Here is a 12,707-nt window from a genome sequence, read left to right on the forward strand (position 1 = left end):
AGTAATCAATGGCTCCTTTTTGATTTGTGTGTGGCTAATGCCCCTCCTGACTCCCCACCCACCTCTCTTCTGGGGGTACAGAGGTAGTATTTTCCCCCCAGAAAGAGGAGGCACTGAGCCACCCCTCTTGAGTACAGACTAAGAATAGAGCAGAAGCGATATTTTGAAAGTGTAATTTGAAAGGACTGAATTTAAAATAAATTTCTGAATGCCTATAAAATTAATGAATTCCACCACGGAGGTATAGGTTGAAAACGTAAATGAGTTGAAGCAAGCCTGAAATGCATTCTGAGATGGTACATCCAAATGGCTTATCCAAGGACAGTGGCGATACCAGAGGTACATGTCTCGTCCTTCGGAAATGGTGTAGCACTGAAATCACATCCCTCAGTGTTACTGGCAAAGACCATTTTTACACTGGATAAATTAGAGTCTAGTCTAGTTGAAACATTTTTACTGAACTTTCTTTAGGTTCCTTAGTGACAACAATTTGGGGGAGAGTATCTAAAATAACTATGTAGTTAACAGCTCTGAAATTCAGTAGCTGTTTTATGATGACATTTTCTGCTATTTCCATTCACTATGATCTTTTACTTTCCTCATCATGAGTCCTTTCGTTAACGTTTATAGACATTGGGGTTTACATTTATTATCTTTATGCGTCCTTCTCGGACAGAAGTAGCACGATCGATGTTAGCAATATGCAGTCACCAAGCATCTGTCACGACTTGGGGTCCTGCACTAGTTGCTGGCTACATTTTTAGTTAGCTCCAAAGTGTGGACATGCAGTTACTGCTTACTTAACGAATGTGGCAAACACTTAATTAGTTCAAAATAATACAAGATCTGCTCAATTGATTAATGGCAACAAATATTTGACCAAGCAAAAAAACCGCAAGATAGCAAAATGCGAACCATTATATTCTCCTCTGATTTGATCTCCAAGGTCAGACAATTAAGTTCACAAACTCATTTTAGAGAAAGTACTTTGAAAGGTGGACTAGGCGCTGGCATTGGTGCGCAGCTTCCCAAGAGGAGCACTTCCAAGGTCACTGTTGTGAAATTCAGCAATGAGGAATGTAGCACTTTTTCTGGCATGAGTTTGTGAACTTAATTGTCCAACCTCATATATGTATTACAAAATTTGAGATACAAGTTTGTATCTCGAATATGTGGGTTGGGTCACTTCCAGAGCTCTGGTAGCATTTAATCACACTATAGCATAAACCCCCATTTTCTTTTCTTTTTTTTTTTTTTTTTTTTTTGTAGAGACAGAGTCTCACTTTATGGCCCTCGGTAGAGTGCCGTAGCGTCACACGGCTCACAGCAACCTCCAACACCTGGGCTTAAGCGATTCTCTTGCCTCAGCCTCCCGAGCAGCTGGGACTACAGGCGCCTGCCACAACACCCGGCTATTTTTTGTTTGCAGTTTGGCCGGGGCCGGGTTTGAACCCGCCACCCTCGGTATATGGGGCCGGCGCCTTACTGACTGAGCCACAGGTGCCGCCCAAACCCCCATTATCTTGCCACCGTCAGCCAGGCCCTGTATGATAGCACTGTTGCCAGCATCATCACTGTCCCCTGAGCGCCCATCTGCCACCCATACTGGTTTCCACCTAGAACCTCAAATGCCCTGAGCTCTTTCCCACAGCAAGTTGTTTGCACATGCTGTTCCCTCTTCCTAACTCTTACCTGAGAAAGATGGCTCTTTCTTATCTGCCACCTCTTCGGAAAGACCACAGTACAAAGCAAAAATAAACATGTGAGGCAAGAGGCAAGCAGGGTTTGCCAAAACTGACCAGGATTGAGTAACCGTGGAAAACTTCCTGTCAATATACACCTATACCAATAATAATAAATAAAACATTTTAAAAAAGAAAAACAGAGAATTGCTTTCCCTCTAATCCATTTCTTCATGAAATCTTCATTTAATCCACTCCAAGTAGATTATTGACCTAAAACACTTTAATTCTGGACACCAAAAATAAACTGTCTTCTCCTTTGAGATTTCAATCTTTCAGTTGTTCAAGACAATTTATGTCTGATAGATTTAGTCTAGTTTAAGTTTAAATAAATATGAGGATTTATTGATTCTACTCCTATCCATGAAAAATGAAGTTTGACATATGGGTCATTAAGGGACAGGAACATAAAGGGGAAAGCACAGGGGCTTTGTTGGTTGTTGGGTTATTCTCAGATGCCAGGTTTTCAGGTGTATTCGGCATTTTATCTTTCCCTACTCTGTTAACTGGGTGGTTGTCACCCCAGGAGCCTTACTTCTCTTCTCTCTGGGGGTCAATTAGGACCATATTTTAGAAGCTCCTGCACATGAAGTCCACAGAAGGCAAAGCCCAGCAGTGCGGGGTTTCTGTGATGGGGATAAGCCAGCCACCTTGCTGTGTACTAGATCCCAATGTCTTTACACCTCGTTATAGCGCTGTTAAAAGTCGGCTGCCTTTCCTGGACCCACAACATTCAAACTGTGGGTAATGAGCCTTGTGCTCTCCATGAGGCTGGCGGAGTGACTGTGAGGAGAGATGGGAGCTTTGTACTAAGAGCTCCTTAGTGAAGATTTTTCCTTATTCAAACTTTATTTCAAGGGTGCCATCCTTTTACCTACACGTACTTACATCTTAAGCTACCAGCAGATGAGGTTCCTAATTCTTGTTCTTCACTGACGCACTATGCTGGTATCTTTTACGATGTCTGACTGTGGCACAGCAATGCAGAAACTTTTCCCTTACAATATTTGCACATACATATTTCTTCAATATTTCAGGATACTTGGAGCTAAGCAACACCCACAGTTCTTGCCTGATGATTCAAGTGCTAAAAAAGAAAAAGAAAAAAAAATCTGCTACATTTTGTCTTTTACAGGGAGAACAACAGAGCTCTGAGTCCCTTGGATTAAAGAAGTGATTCCTGGATTTTGTTCATGTCAAAATTCAAGCAAAAAACAAAAGCAAAGATCCCTGTAGATTACAAATTCCCAGATCCTACCCGTGGAGATACTGATTAAGGCCTAGGAATTTGTCTTCTTTTAAACTAGGGCCCTTGGTAATTCTGAGAACGGCCCACAGATTATGCTCTGAGAACTCTGGAATCATCTCCAAATGACTTCCCCTCTTCCTTCTCCTCCACCTTCCGCTCCCTCCTCCTTTTTCTCCTCCTCTTCTTCATTTGGTTCATTTAGGCAAGTATTCTTGTCTTCTCCCATTATCCAGCCTCCTGATGTGAAGTATGTCAAGCAGCTATTTTTAGGAAGATGGAGTAGCTGTGTATTAACTGCTAGCAGAATTTAGAGGTGGGACTAAGAACTCCAGGAAAGCCAAGAGACCACTATCCCCCAGAGTCCTGGTATTGGCTGGCACAAAATCATCTTTCTTTTTTTTTCAGGATCTCCTGGCATGATGTAAAACAGTGGAGAAATTCAGCAGCACACCATTCTCAGATCCTAATCAGGAAGCATTGCTCCCCATGCCACTCCAGCCCCACGACAGAGACAGGCAAACAGAAGGCAGTCCACAGAGTCCTACCAAGTTCAAAGCCATCATACCCCGGAGCTAAGGAAGAAGTTGCCACAGGACTCTCAGGCGGCCACAGTGAAAAGCTCTGGGAGCTGAATTATTAAGATTAGTACCCAGGGTAATTCACAGCCTAGGAGAGGAGCAGAGCTTTTGAAGGAATTGGGGAAGGTGAAGATAGCAAGACTGATTTAAGAGGCTGCACAGACAAAGGCATTTAAATGCAAGCAAAGTCTTTCATTTTTGTCAGTGACACAAACCAGCTGTCCTGTTAGTCTTGACACCGGGCTGTGAGATATCAGGTGGTTAGCAACATCCTCTCTCACCAAGCCAGGAAATGATGTCTCCATGGATCCCTTGAGGGATAAACAGGGGGAAATGCTCATTGCCTTTTGAACATATCACTGTTGGAATGGGAAGAAAGGAGTTGCAAAAATGGGTGAAGGGTGAATAGTGGCACTTGAATCTGGCAGTGTTTGTCCCCACCTCCTTGCAGTTGAAGTTGCAGTCCTGGGAGAATAATCCTAGGAGAGAAAGAAGCACTTTAAAAAACTACTTTTTTCCCCCAGAAGCAGAATGGCTTTGTCCTCTGTGTTGCTGCTCAGGAGTCAGCCCTCTGCATCGCCTTGCCAAAGAAAGAGTTAATGCGTTTTCTGTATGCCTAGAGAGAGAATCCTGAAGGGAGTCCACAGAAGGAATGACCTCAAGGACCTCTCTCCTATGAGCAGGAAACAAGCAGTTCTTACAGAGTCCCTCAACTTCTGCATATTTCAACTTCCAATTCTCCCAAAGCCACCTTAAACCTTCAAGAATATCCTTTGCATTGATGCCTCTTAGACCATCAGTTTATTCCATGTGTAGTGGAAGAGCAGATACTATAGTGTATTATCATCCAACAATAATCACCAAAGATGTCCTGTAGATCTGCCCAAGTCTGTCTGTGCATTGCACAACTACTGGAAACTGCAGTTCTGAACCGTAAGTCACTGTTTGGCAACTGACATAAGATAAAGCCTTTACCAATAATTTATGTCTTCGTATTGCTTCTTAGAATGAATAACGTGTAGATTTGTTCGGCTCCTGTGTGGGCTATACACTGAGAATGCCGAAGAGCTAATGTGCTAGCTCACTCACTCTTCATTCACCTACCAATGGGCTGCTATTGGCCCATTGCCTCGTTTAATAGTTAATACGACCATTTTGCAGTTAATACACCTCTGAGGGATGGATTCTTCCATTGCTCTACATGCAGGGCCCCAAACCTACAGCAGAAGAAGTTCTTCTGTTTATATAAAATAATGTAGATAAATATTAAATAATGAAATATACAAAATAAATTGGCTCAAACCGTTTTCTCACTTATCATATTTTCATACAGGGTAGACATAAAGTTCAGGTGAAATTTTACTATGTTAAACTATTTTTTTTATTTATTTTTATGGTTTGGGGTTCATTGAGAGTACAAAGAATTAGGTTACCCCGATTGCATTTATAAGTTCTTCTTATCATTGTGTCCTGGCCCCAAGAGGTGTGCCAAATACCATAACTCTCTACCCTCCTCCCTCTTCCCCTCTCCCCACTTCCTCATTCCCCTGCCCCCCACTTTGAATTGATTAGAGTTTTTCTCTTATGGGGGTGTGTATTAGATCATCTACTGGCTTCATATTAGTATTGAGTACATTGGATTCTTGCTTCTCCATTCTTGGGACACTTTACTAAGAAGAATGTGTTCCAGCTCAATTCAGGTTAATACAAAAGATGTAAAGTCTCCATATTTTTAATGGCTGAATAGTATTCCATGCTATACATATACCATAGCTTATTAACTTATTCCTGGATTGGTGGGTATTTAGGTTGTTTCCACACCTTGGTGATGGATTGTGATAAACAGTCTAGTGCAAATGTCCTTATGATAAAAGGATTTTTTTTCTTCTGGGTAGATAACTCATAATGGGATTGTAGGATCAAATGGGAGGTCTAGTTTGAGTTCTTTTACGATTTTCCACACTTCCTTCCAAAAAGGTTGTATTAGTTTGCAGTCCCACCAACGGTGTAAAAGTGTTCCCTTCTCTCCACATCCACGCCAGCATCTGTAGCTTTGAGACTTTGTGATGTGGGTTATTTTCACTGGGGTTAGGTGATGTCTCATGTTAACTATTTTAAATTGCACATGAACTTTATGTCCACCCTGTATTATAGAACACATTCATTGTAATAATTACCTGGAACAACACAATTGTGGAGCCCTGGAAAAGCATGAAACACTCTGAAGAAGAAAATAGCAACTGAGCTAACAAACTCATAGAATTACAGAGATAGGATTAGTCAGTTTTCTCATTCTAGCGGGAGAAACTGAGACCCAGGAAAGTAAACTAAATTGTTCAAGGTCACAAAATTAGTGGCAGAACCAGGCCTCAATTATAGTTTCTGGACACTAAGTCAAGAAGTCTTATCACCCCGGGCGGTGCCTGTGGCTCAGTGAGTAGGGCGCCGGCCCCATATGCCGAGGGTGGCGGGTTCAAACCCAGCCCCGGCCAAACTGCAACCAAAAAATAGCCGGGCGTTGTGGCTGGTGCCTGTAGTCCCAGCTACTTGGGAGGCTGAGGCAAGAGAATCGCTTCAGCCCAGGAGTTGGAGGTTGCTGTGAGCCGTGTGACGCCATGGCACTCTACCCGAGGGCGGTACAGTGAGACTCTGTCTCTACAAAAAAAAAAAAAAAGAAGTCTTATCACCCCAATGGCTGACTAAACAATATCTCTTTTCAAAGAGTCTTAAATTAATTACAAGTTGTATGATGATAATATTGATGACTTTTCTGCAGAACTAACCCCTGAACCCTCTGATCATCATGAAATGGTGTTCACATCCTCTAATGCTTTGAATGATTGTATCTACCCCAAAATTCACGTGGAACCTCAATCTCCAACACAATAGTATGAGGAGGTGGAGCCTTTAGGAGGTGATTAGGTTATGAGGGCTCCTCCTTAGTGAATGGGATCAAGGCCCTTATGACACAGGCTTCAAACAGGATTCAGCCCTTTTTATTCTTTTGTCTCTTCCACTATGTAAGGACACAGCATGTAAAGGACCAACGAAGACAGGGCCCTCACCAGACACTGAACCTGCTGGTGCCTTGATGCAGGACTCACCAGGCTCCAGAACTAAGGAGCAATACAGCAGCATAATTGAACTAAGATGACCCCAGCTCCTTTGGCTAATTTCACCTCGTTTAATTGGAGCGTGTAAAATTCTCCTCCTCCTTTCCAACCAAAAGCGTTTTGCCATCTAAGAGGCTATTCTGTGCAGTGGAGGTGCTTTACCACCCACACTCATCTTTAAAAAGGTCCTCAGGACCTGCCATCCCTCCCTTCGTCTGCCCCTGTTTGGGCAGCTGTGGCAGAGAGCACCACTTCCTACGGAATGTTAGCATGTCTTTACCTACAGGGCTCTCCACGTGTGGGGGCCTTACCTCATCCCCCCGAACCTCCTGACAATAACAGTGGCTGTCTGTGGTCTCTTATTCATTCACGGACTAATTGATAACCACTGGGTGCCAGGCGCTGAGCTAAGGCCCATATTGATAGCCACAGTACCTACATAATGCCTGCTACCCAGATGGTGCTCGATAAAAGCATTCTGAAATAAATGTTTTGATGACAAATCAGATGGTTTACAATTAACAATATTTGTTTGAACACAGTACACCCTACCACAATCTTGCTCTTAATACGCCTATGTTATTTGCCAAATTGCGTATTGTTTCCAGGAGTTGTGACAAACGGAGAAATCCTGAAATACAAGATGGAAACGATGAGAGAAACTTCATGTTGTTCAAGCAGAAGCAAGAAACGGGGCAGGTTAATTATAAAGGAAAGGTAATAATATTCTGGAGTTTTTAAATAAAAAGAAATAATTTCTTCAAAGAAGATAGAAGGAAATAAAAGCTGTATTCAGGAAACAACTGTGTGGTGTGAATATACTTGGTGAAAAAAATTGGAAAAATACAGAATCCATATATCAATCAATAATCAAGAATATGATGGCAGAATAATTTTTAATGTTGTAAAAACTATTATCCTTTTCTGGATTTTGATGAATGAGTGTGTGTGAATCTTTATTCCAGGAAAGATGAAAAGGATACTCATGATCCGTGGATATAATCCAAAGCAGGAGAGCCAGGTATCTAGAGCACTGGTTTTGTGAGAGTCACATTCTGAACCAGCACAAACCAGTCTCTGTCAGCTAACTGATAGTAAATGTGACCAAGCAGAAAAACCTCCCTGCTGCCAAACTAGTCATCAGCACTTTGATAAGAAGGTGACAATCTAATGATAGGTATAAGTTCAGAGACTCACTAAAATTAAAAGAGGAAAAAAATAAAAAGGAGAAAAAGGTGGTAGATCTCTCAGTCAGTCTCCTCAACACAAAGGGCTCCCAGTCTTGGATTTCCATGCTATTCCAACCCCCCACCCCCACCCAAGGGAGGGTCACTAACAACGTATTTGTTCTAAACACAATGGTGTTTTCAGAACTGGGCTTAATGCTGTATTGGCAACATTTCTTGACACTGACTGTGCCTTCTTTTTTGAGAGCAGATTTTCCCTCCTGCCTCTCTGGCTCCCTTTTCTTCTCCTGCCCTTTAATTTGGGGGTTTCTTGCAGGTTCTGTCCTGTCTTCTCTCACCCCACATACTCTTCTATTATAATGGAGTATTCTTTGCTCTCTGACTAGAGGTACCATATGTATTTTGCTGACTCTGAAAATTATCCCTAGCCCAGATCTTCTAGACCTGCACATCCAACAGTTTACCAACCGCCTTCACATGAATAAGGCATCTCCAACCCAACACATCCAATATGTCTCCCTCTGGCTGCACCGGTCCCTCCCATCACGGACCAGTGAATACCTGTCATTTACCCAGGCAAGCCCAGCCAGACTCCCAAGCCTCATCCATCCTTCTCTTCTCTTCTTTAGATCACAAATATTTATGAACCATAACTATGCTTGGTGGGTCCAGCAAGAGCAGTAAACAAGATCAAAATAGTCCCTACCCTCATGGAGCTTATAGCTTTGGACACCTCCTTACTCTGGTCCATCCTGCTAACTCTCTGTGGTGTCATTCTCAAAACAGACCCCTCTGTCTAATCCCACTGCTGCTTCCTGACTTTAAGTATCCATCATTTCTTGATTGCCTTAGTAGCTTCCTAATTATTCCTCTAATTCTTGGCTTGCCTTTCCAAACCATTTCCGCACATGCCTCAATGGCTCCTCACTGCCCTTAGGATAAGGGTAGAAATCCTCATTAAGTGACTAAAAGGACGTGTTAGACTAAAGCCTGTAGAAACCCTGGGAAGGTCAACCTACAGTCTTTAAATATGCATTCAACATTGTTAATCAGGAAACCCCAGTTCCACAAAAAATACCCATTTATATCTGAAGTTAGAAATGTGCTCTGTGCATTAACTATAACAGGGCATGTTTCAAGGACACAAGATTCCTATACATACAAAACTGGGATCTTGCTCCACATATTGACATGTTATGTAGCCTTCTCTTTTAATTTGCATATGTAGATGTCTTTCCAAGTCATTAAACATTCTACCACATCATTTAAATGTCTACACGGTACTTAACTGACTTGTTTACTTCTTAATCGGATCTTTTCCAAAGTGATATATTTACAAGTTTAAAAAATCAAATAGTAGCAGAGGGTTTAAAGAAAAAACAACTGTACTCTGTGGCATCTGTCCCCACTGAAGTGCTGGCCCCCAGAAGCAGCTGAGAATATTTTACCTGTTTCTTCTCTTCATTTATCTCTGGGTTTCTAAAGAATATGTGTGTGTTGCTTCTTGTTGATTTATCTCCTTTCTCTGCTGACTTCCCATCATTCACTCCCCAGTATAATTGATTGCTCAACTAATATTGCTCACCTACTACCTGGTAGGCACTGTTCTAGCCATTAGGAATCCAGTAGTGAGCAAGACAGACAAAGCTGTTGCATTCAGGAAACTTAAATTCTAGGAGAAGGAAGATCAAAAAAGCAAATGATTAAATAAAACAATTCAACATACTGCTATGTGCTATTAAGAAAATAAAATAGGGGGATAGAAATTTAAAAGACTGACTTCCAGTGAGGTAGACCAGCTATGTTTGCCTTGAGGTAGTGTCTGCGTTGGAGTGATGAGCAGAGCCTGCAACAGGCAGGTCCAGCAGAAGTGTTGTGTGTAAGCACGGGGGTTGGACATGTGTAACAGGGACCCCAAAACGATGGCCTAAGCAAAGGGTAGCCCAAGGGTAGGTCATCCAGGGACCTGTTTCCATCGTCTTGATCTTCTAGTCCCTCATCTGTAAGGTCCCAGATGGCTCCTAATATCTGCAAGTTCAGAGAATTAAGTTCACGAACTCATCCTAGAAGTGCTACATTCCTCATTGCTGAACGTTACTAAGGTCACCTTCAAAGTACTCCCGTTGGCTCGTTCACCCTTCAAAGCACTTTTTCTGGAATGAGTTTGAAAACTTAATAGTCAGACCCCATATGACAATGGCTTTGATGTCCATTCCAGAGAAAGAGTTCCAAAATTGCTTTGGAGGATGGACTAGGCACTGGTATCGGTGCACGCTTCCTAAGAGGAGAGGAGTATTCTAACGGGGACTGTACTGATAGTCAGCAGTGAGGTATGTAGCACTTTTTCTAGAATCAGTTCACAAACTAATTGTACAAACACATATGTTCCAAACAGCAAGATGGAGAAAGGAAGATAAGGGCACACTCTTCTCTGTAAGGGCACAACTCAGAACTTTCCCACCTCTTCTGCTCACATCTTATCGGCCAGACTTTAGTCACAGAGGCACACTTAGCTGCAGGAGAAATCTGGAATGCAGTTTCTATGCTGGGCAGCCATGCACCGAGCTAAAATTCTTTCTCTGTGGAAGAAGAGAACGAGGATCAGAGAACAATTGGTTTTCTACCAAAAGAACATTTTACAAGAGAAAGAGTGATGGCAAAGGCCCCGAGGAGAGAAAGAACTTGACTTGTTAAAGAAGAGAAAGCAAGCCCATGTCGCCGAACAGAGGTTAAAGAAAGGAAGAGAAGAAGGATCTGAGATCGGGGCAGCAGACGGGACCAGAAAATGTAGGGAATTTAAAACCCAGGTAAGGAATTTCATTTTTATTCTAATTGCAACTGGAAGCCATGGGGGAGTTTTCAGCAAGAAACTGATGTGATCATTCTCTCTCATATCTACGCCATCTCCCTTTCTTTACAGCATTGTATCATTAATTTTAACTAAATCATTAATCACTATTTACACCATCATTGCTGTGCAAATATTGCTTATTACAGAACCAAGTAGTGTACTAAGATGACATTTCCTTTTCTGTACAGCTTTGTTTGCCTCAAGTTAACAATACCTTCATTTTTCACATACATAATTATGCACACATATGCACAAAAATTCGTCCCAGATTCTCCATCGTATCATTGATCAAATCTATTCTGTCCAATTTACTTTTATTCTGTCTTCCAAAATCTACTTGAAATCCCTCATCCATTGCTGTCTCCACTGTTATCTTTTCCTTGTCAACATATTCCTTTTTATTATTTTTACAACCATGTTAATGAATCTTATGATGGAGAGGGAAAACATAGCATGTTCTATCAATTTCACTGAAATTCCTTTAACATTTTAGCTTAGGAATTCTTCTCTACAGCAATGTTTAACCTTATACATCTTGAACGTAACTCTCCTTTTGACATTTTTGTGAGGGTACAGAAAAGATTATAGACTTACAGTACGTCTTTGTCAAATCATTGTTGCTTTGAGTGTGACTGAACGCTGGGGGGGAGGGGAGGTGGCTTAGTTTTAATAGGGCTGTACTCCCCCTCATCATTCACTCCCTGCCCTGACATCACCTCTGCCCGCACCATTCTACTTCCCCTGCAATGTATTACGGCCTCTCGTACCCTTCTTTGTATATTCCACTCACCCTGTAAAGGCAAGCCTCTCTGTCTTTGGGGTTGTTTTTTGAACTGCTCATCTTATTCCCTAAATTACTACAGTGAACACTTAAATATTTTTGGCACATATGAACCTGCTACCTATTCCTTGAGAGGAAGACTTATTCACAACCATCTTTGATTTTTTTTTTAGAAATACACATAAGTGACACTCTTAGCTTTTATCTCCCCTACAAGCATTTCAATTGTACTCAAGCTTAAAATCCCACCTCGAATGCTACTTTGTCCCTGAAGATCTGCCCAAGGAATCCAAGCCCCTATCCTCTGTCCACCATGGTGACTTACACGTAAATAATGTTCAGTAAATGTTTCCTGAATAAATAAACTAAGACACCTGATGAGGATCATTATACACTTTATTTCAGAAAGCATTTTCAAGCTTGTCATTACTATTAAGCAGCTGAGAAGGCCAGAACTGCTAACTTCAAATACCATGCCTAGCCCAGAAACAGATAGGCAGCAAAAGGATATTTAACATTTTCCTCTGCTGTTTATTTTGCATAGCAAGGATAATGTAAACAAACCCATCTGTTTCCTCTCATCCAGGGATTTCAAATGGTGACCCAAAAAACTTTGTGCTGAACTTTTAATGACTCCTGACTTATCTCACCTGTTCTTTGTCAGAAACTTGTTAAAAATTTTAATACATATGAATATACTGCTAGGACACAGCCTGGAACAAGAATACGGTTCTTATATAAAAGTCAACGGCTTTGAAACACAAGATAAGTTTCTTGGCTGATTATCCGTTCTCATGACATGTGAATAGCTGGCTTGTTTAAAACACTACGCTTTTACTGTTTTTCTTCCTTTTTTTTTTTAATCTGGAGCTTAACCAGGAATTAAATATCATAGGCTTTAGGGCCAAAAGGGACTACCTCATTACCCTCTAGCTTTCAGAGAAGAGCTTTAAGAGGATGTTGCAATTATAAAGTCTGAAACTTGGATAAAGGTTTATATTTTATCTATTCACATCAACACCACGGACCATTTTAATAAGTGATATTGCTTATTTAAGGTCAGATGATGTTTTCCACACTGACATTTAAAACCCCTCCTGTCTCAAGTCATCCATTCCAACTTGTAATTATGAAGTTCGTTTGCTGCCTGGCTGCAATCTGAGGTGGTCAGCCTTTCCTGCACAGCGTACAACTGCTTCAGGATAT

The 12,707-nt window shown here is 41.5% G+C and overlaps 1 long non-coding RNA gene across 1 annotated transcript in view; it reads right to left on the bottom strand.

Annotated features, from left to right (window-relative positions):
- Positions 1-9,543, bottom strand: part of LOC128582091 (uncharacterized) — a 29,968-nt gene extending 20,425 nt beyond the window's left edge. The window contains exons 1-2 of the long non-coding RNA XR_008378984.1: positions 9,455-9,543; positions 2,631-4,048 (exon numbers count right to left, since the gene is read on the bottom strand). This is a non-coding gene — a long non-coding RNA (uncharacterized LOC128582091). The remainder of the gene's footprint in view (positions 1-2,630; positions 4,049-9,454) is intronic.
- Positions 9,544-12,707: the final 3,164 nt, after the last annotated feature.

This window comes from Nycticebus coucang, chromosome 3 (assembly GCF_027406575.1).
Source record: "Nycticebus coucang isolate mNycCou1 chromosome 3, mNycCou1.pri, whole genome shotgun sequence".
NCBI classification, from domain to species: Eukaryota; Metazoa; Chordata; class Mammalia; order Primates; family Lorisidae; genus Nycticebus; species Nycticebus coucang.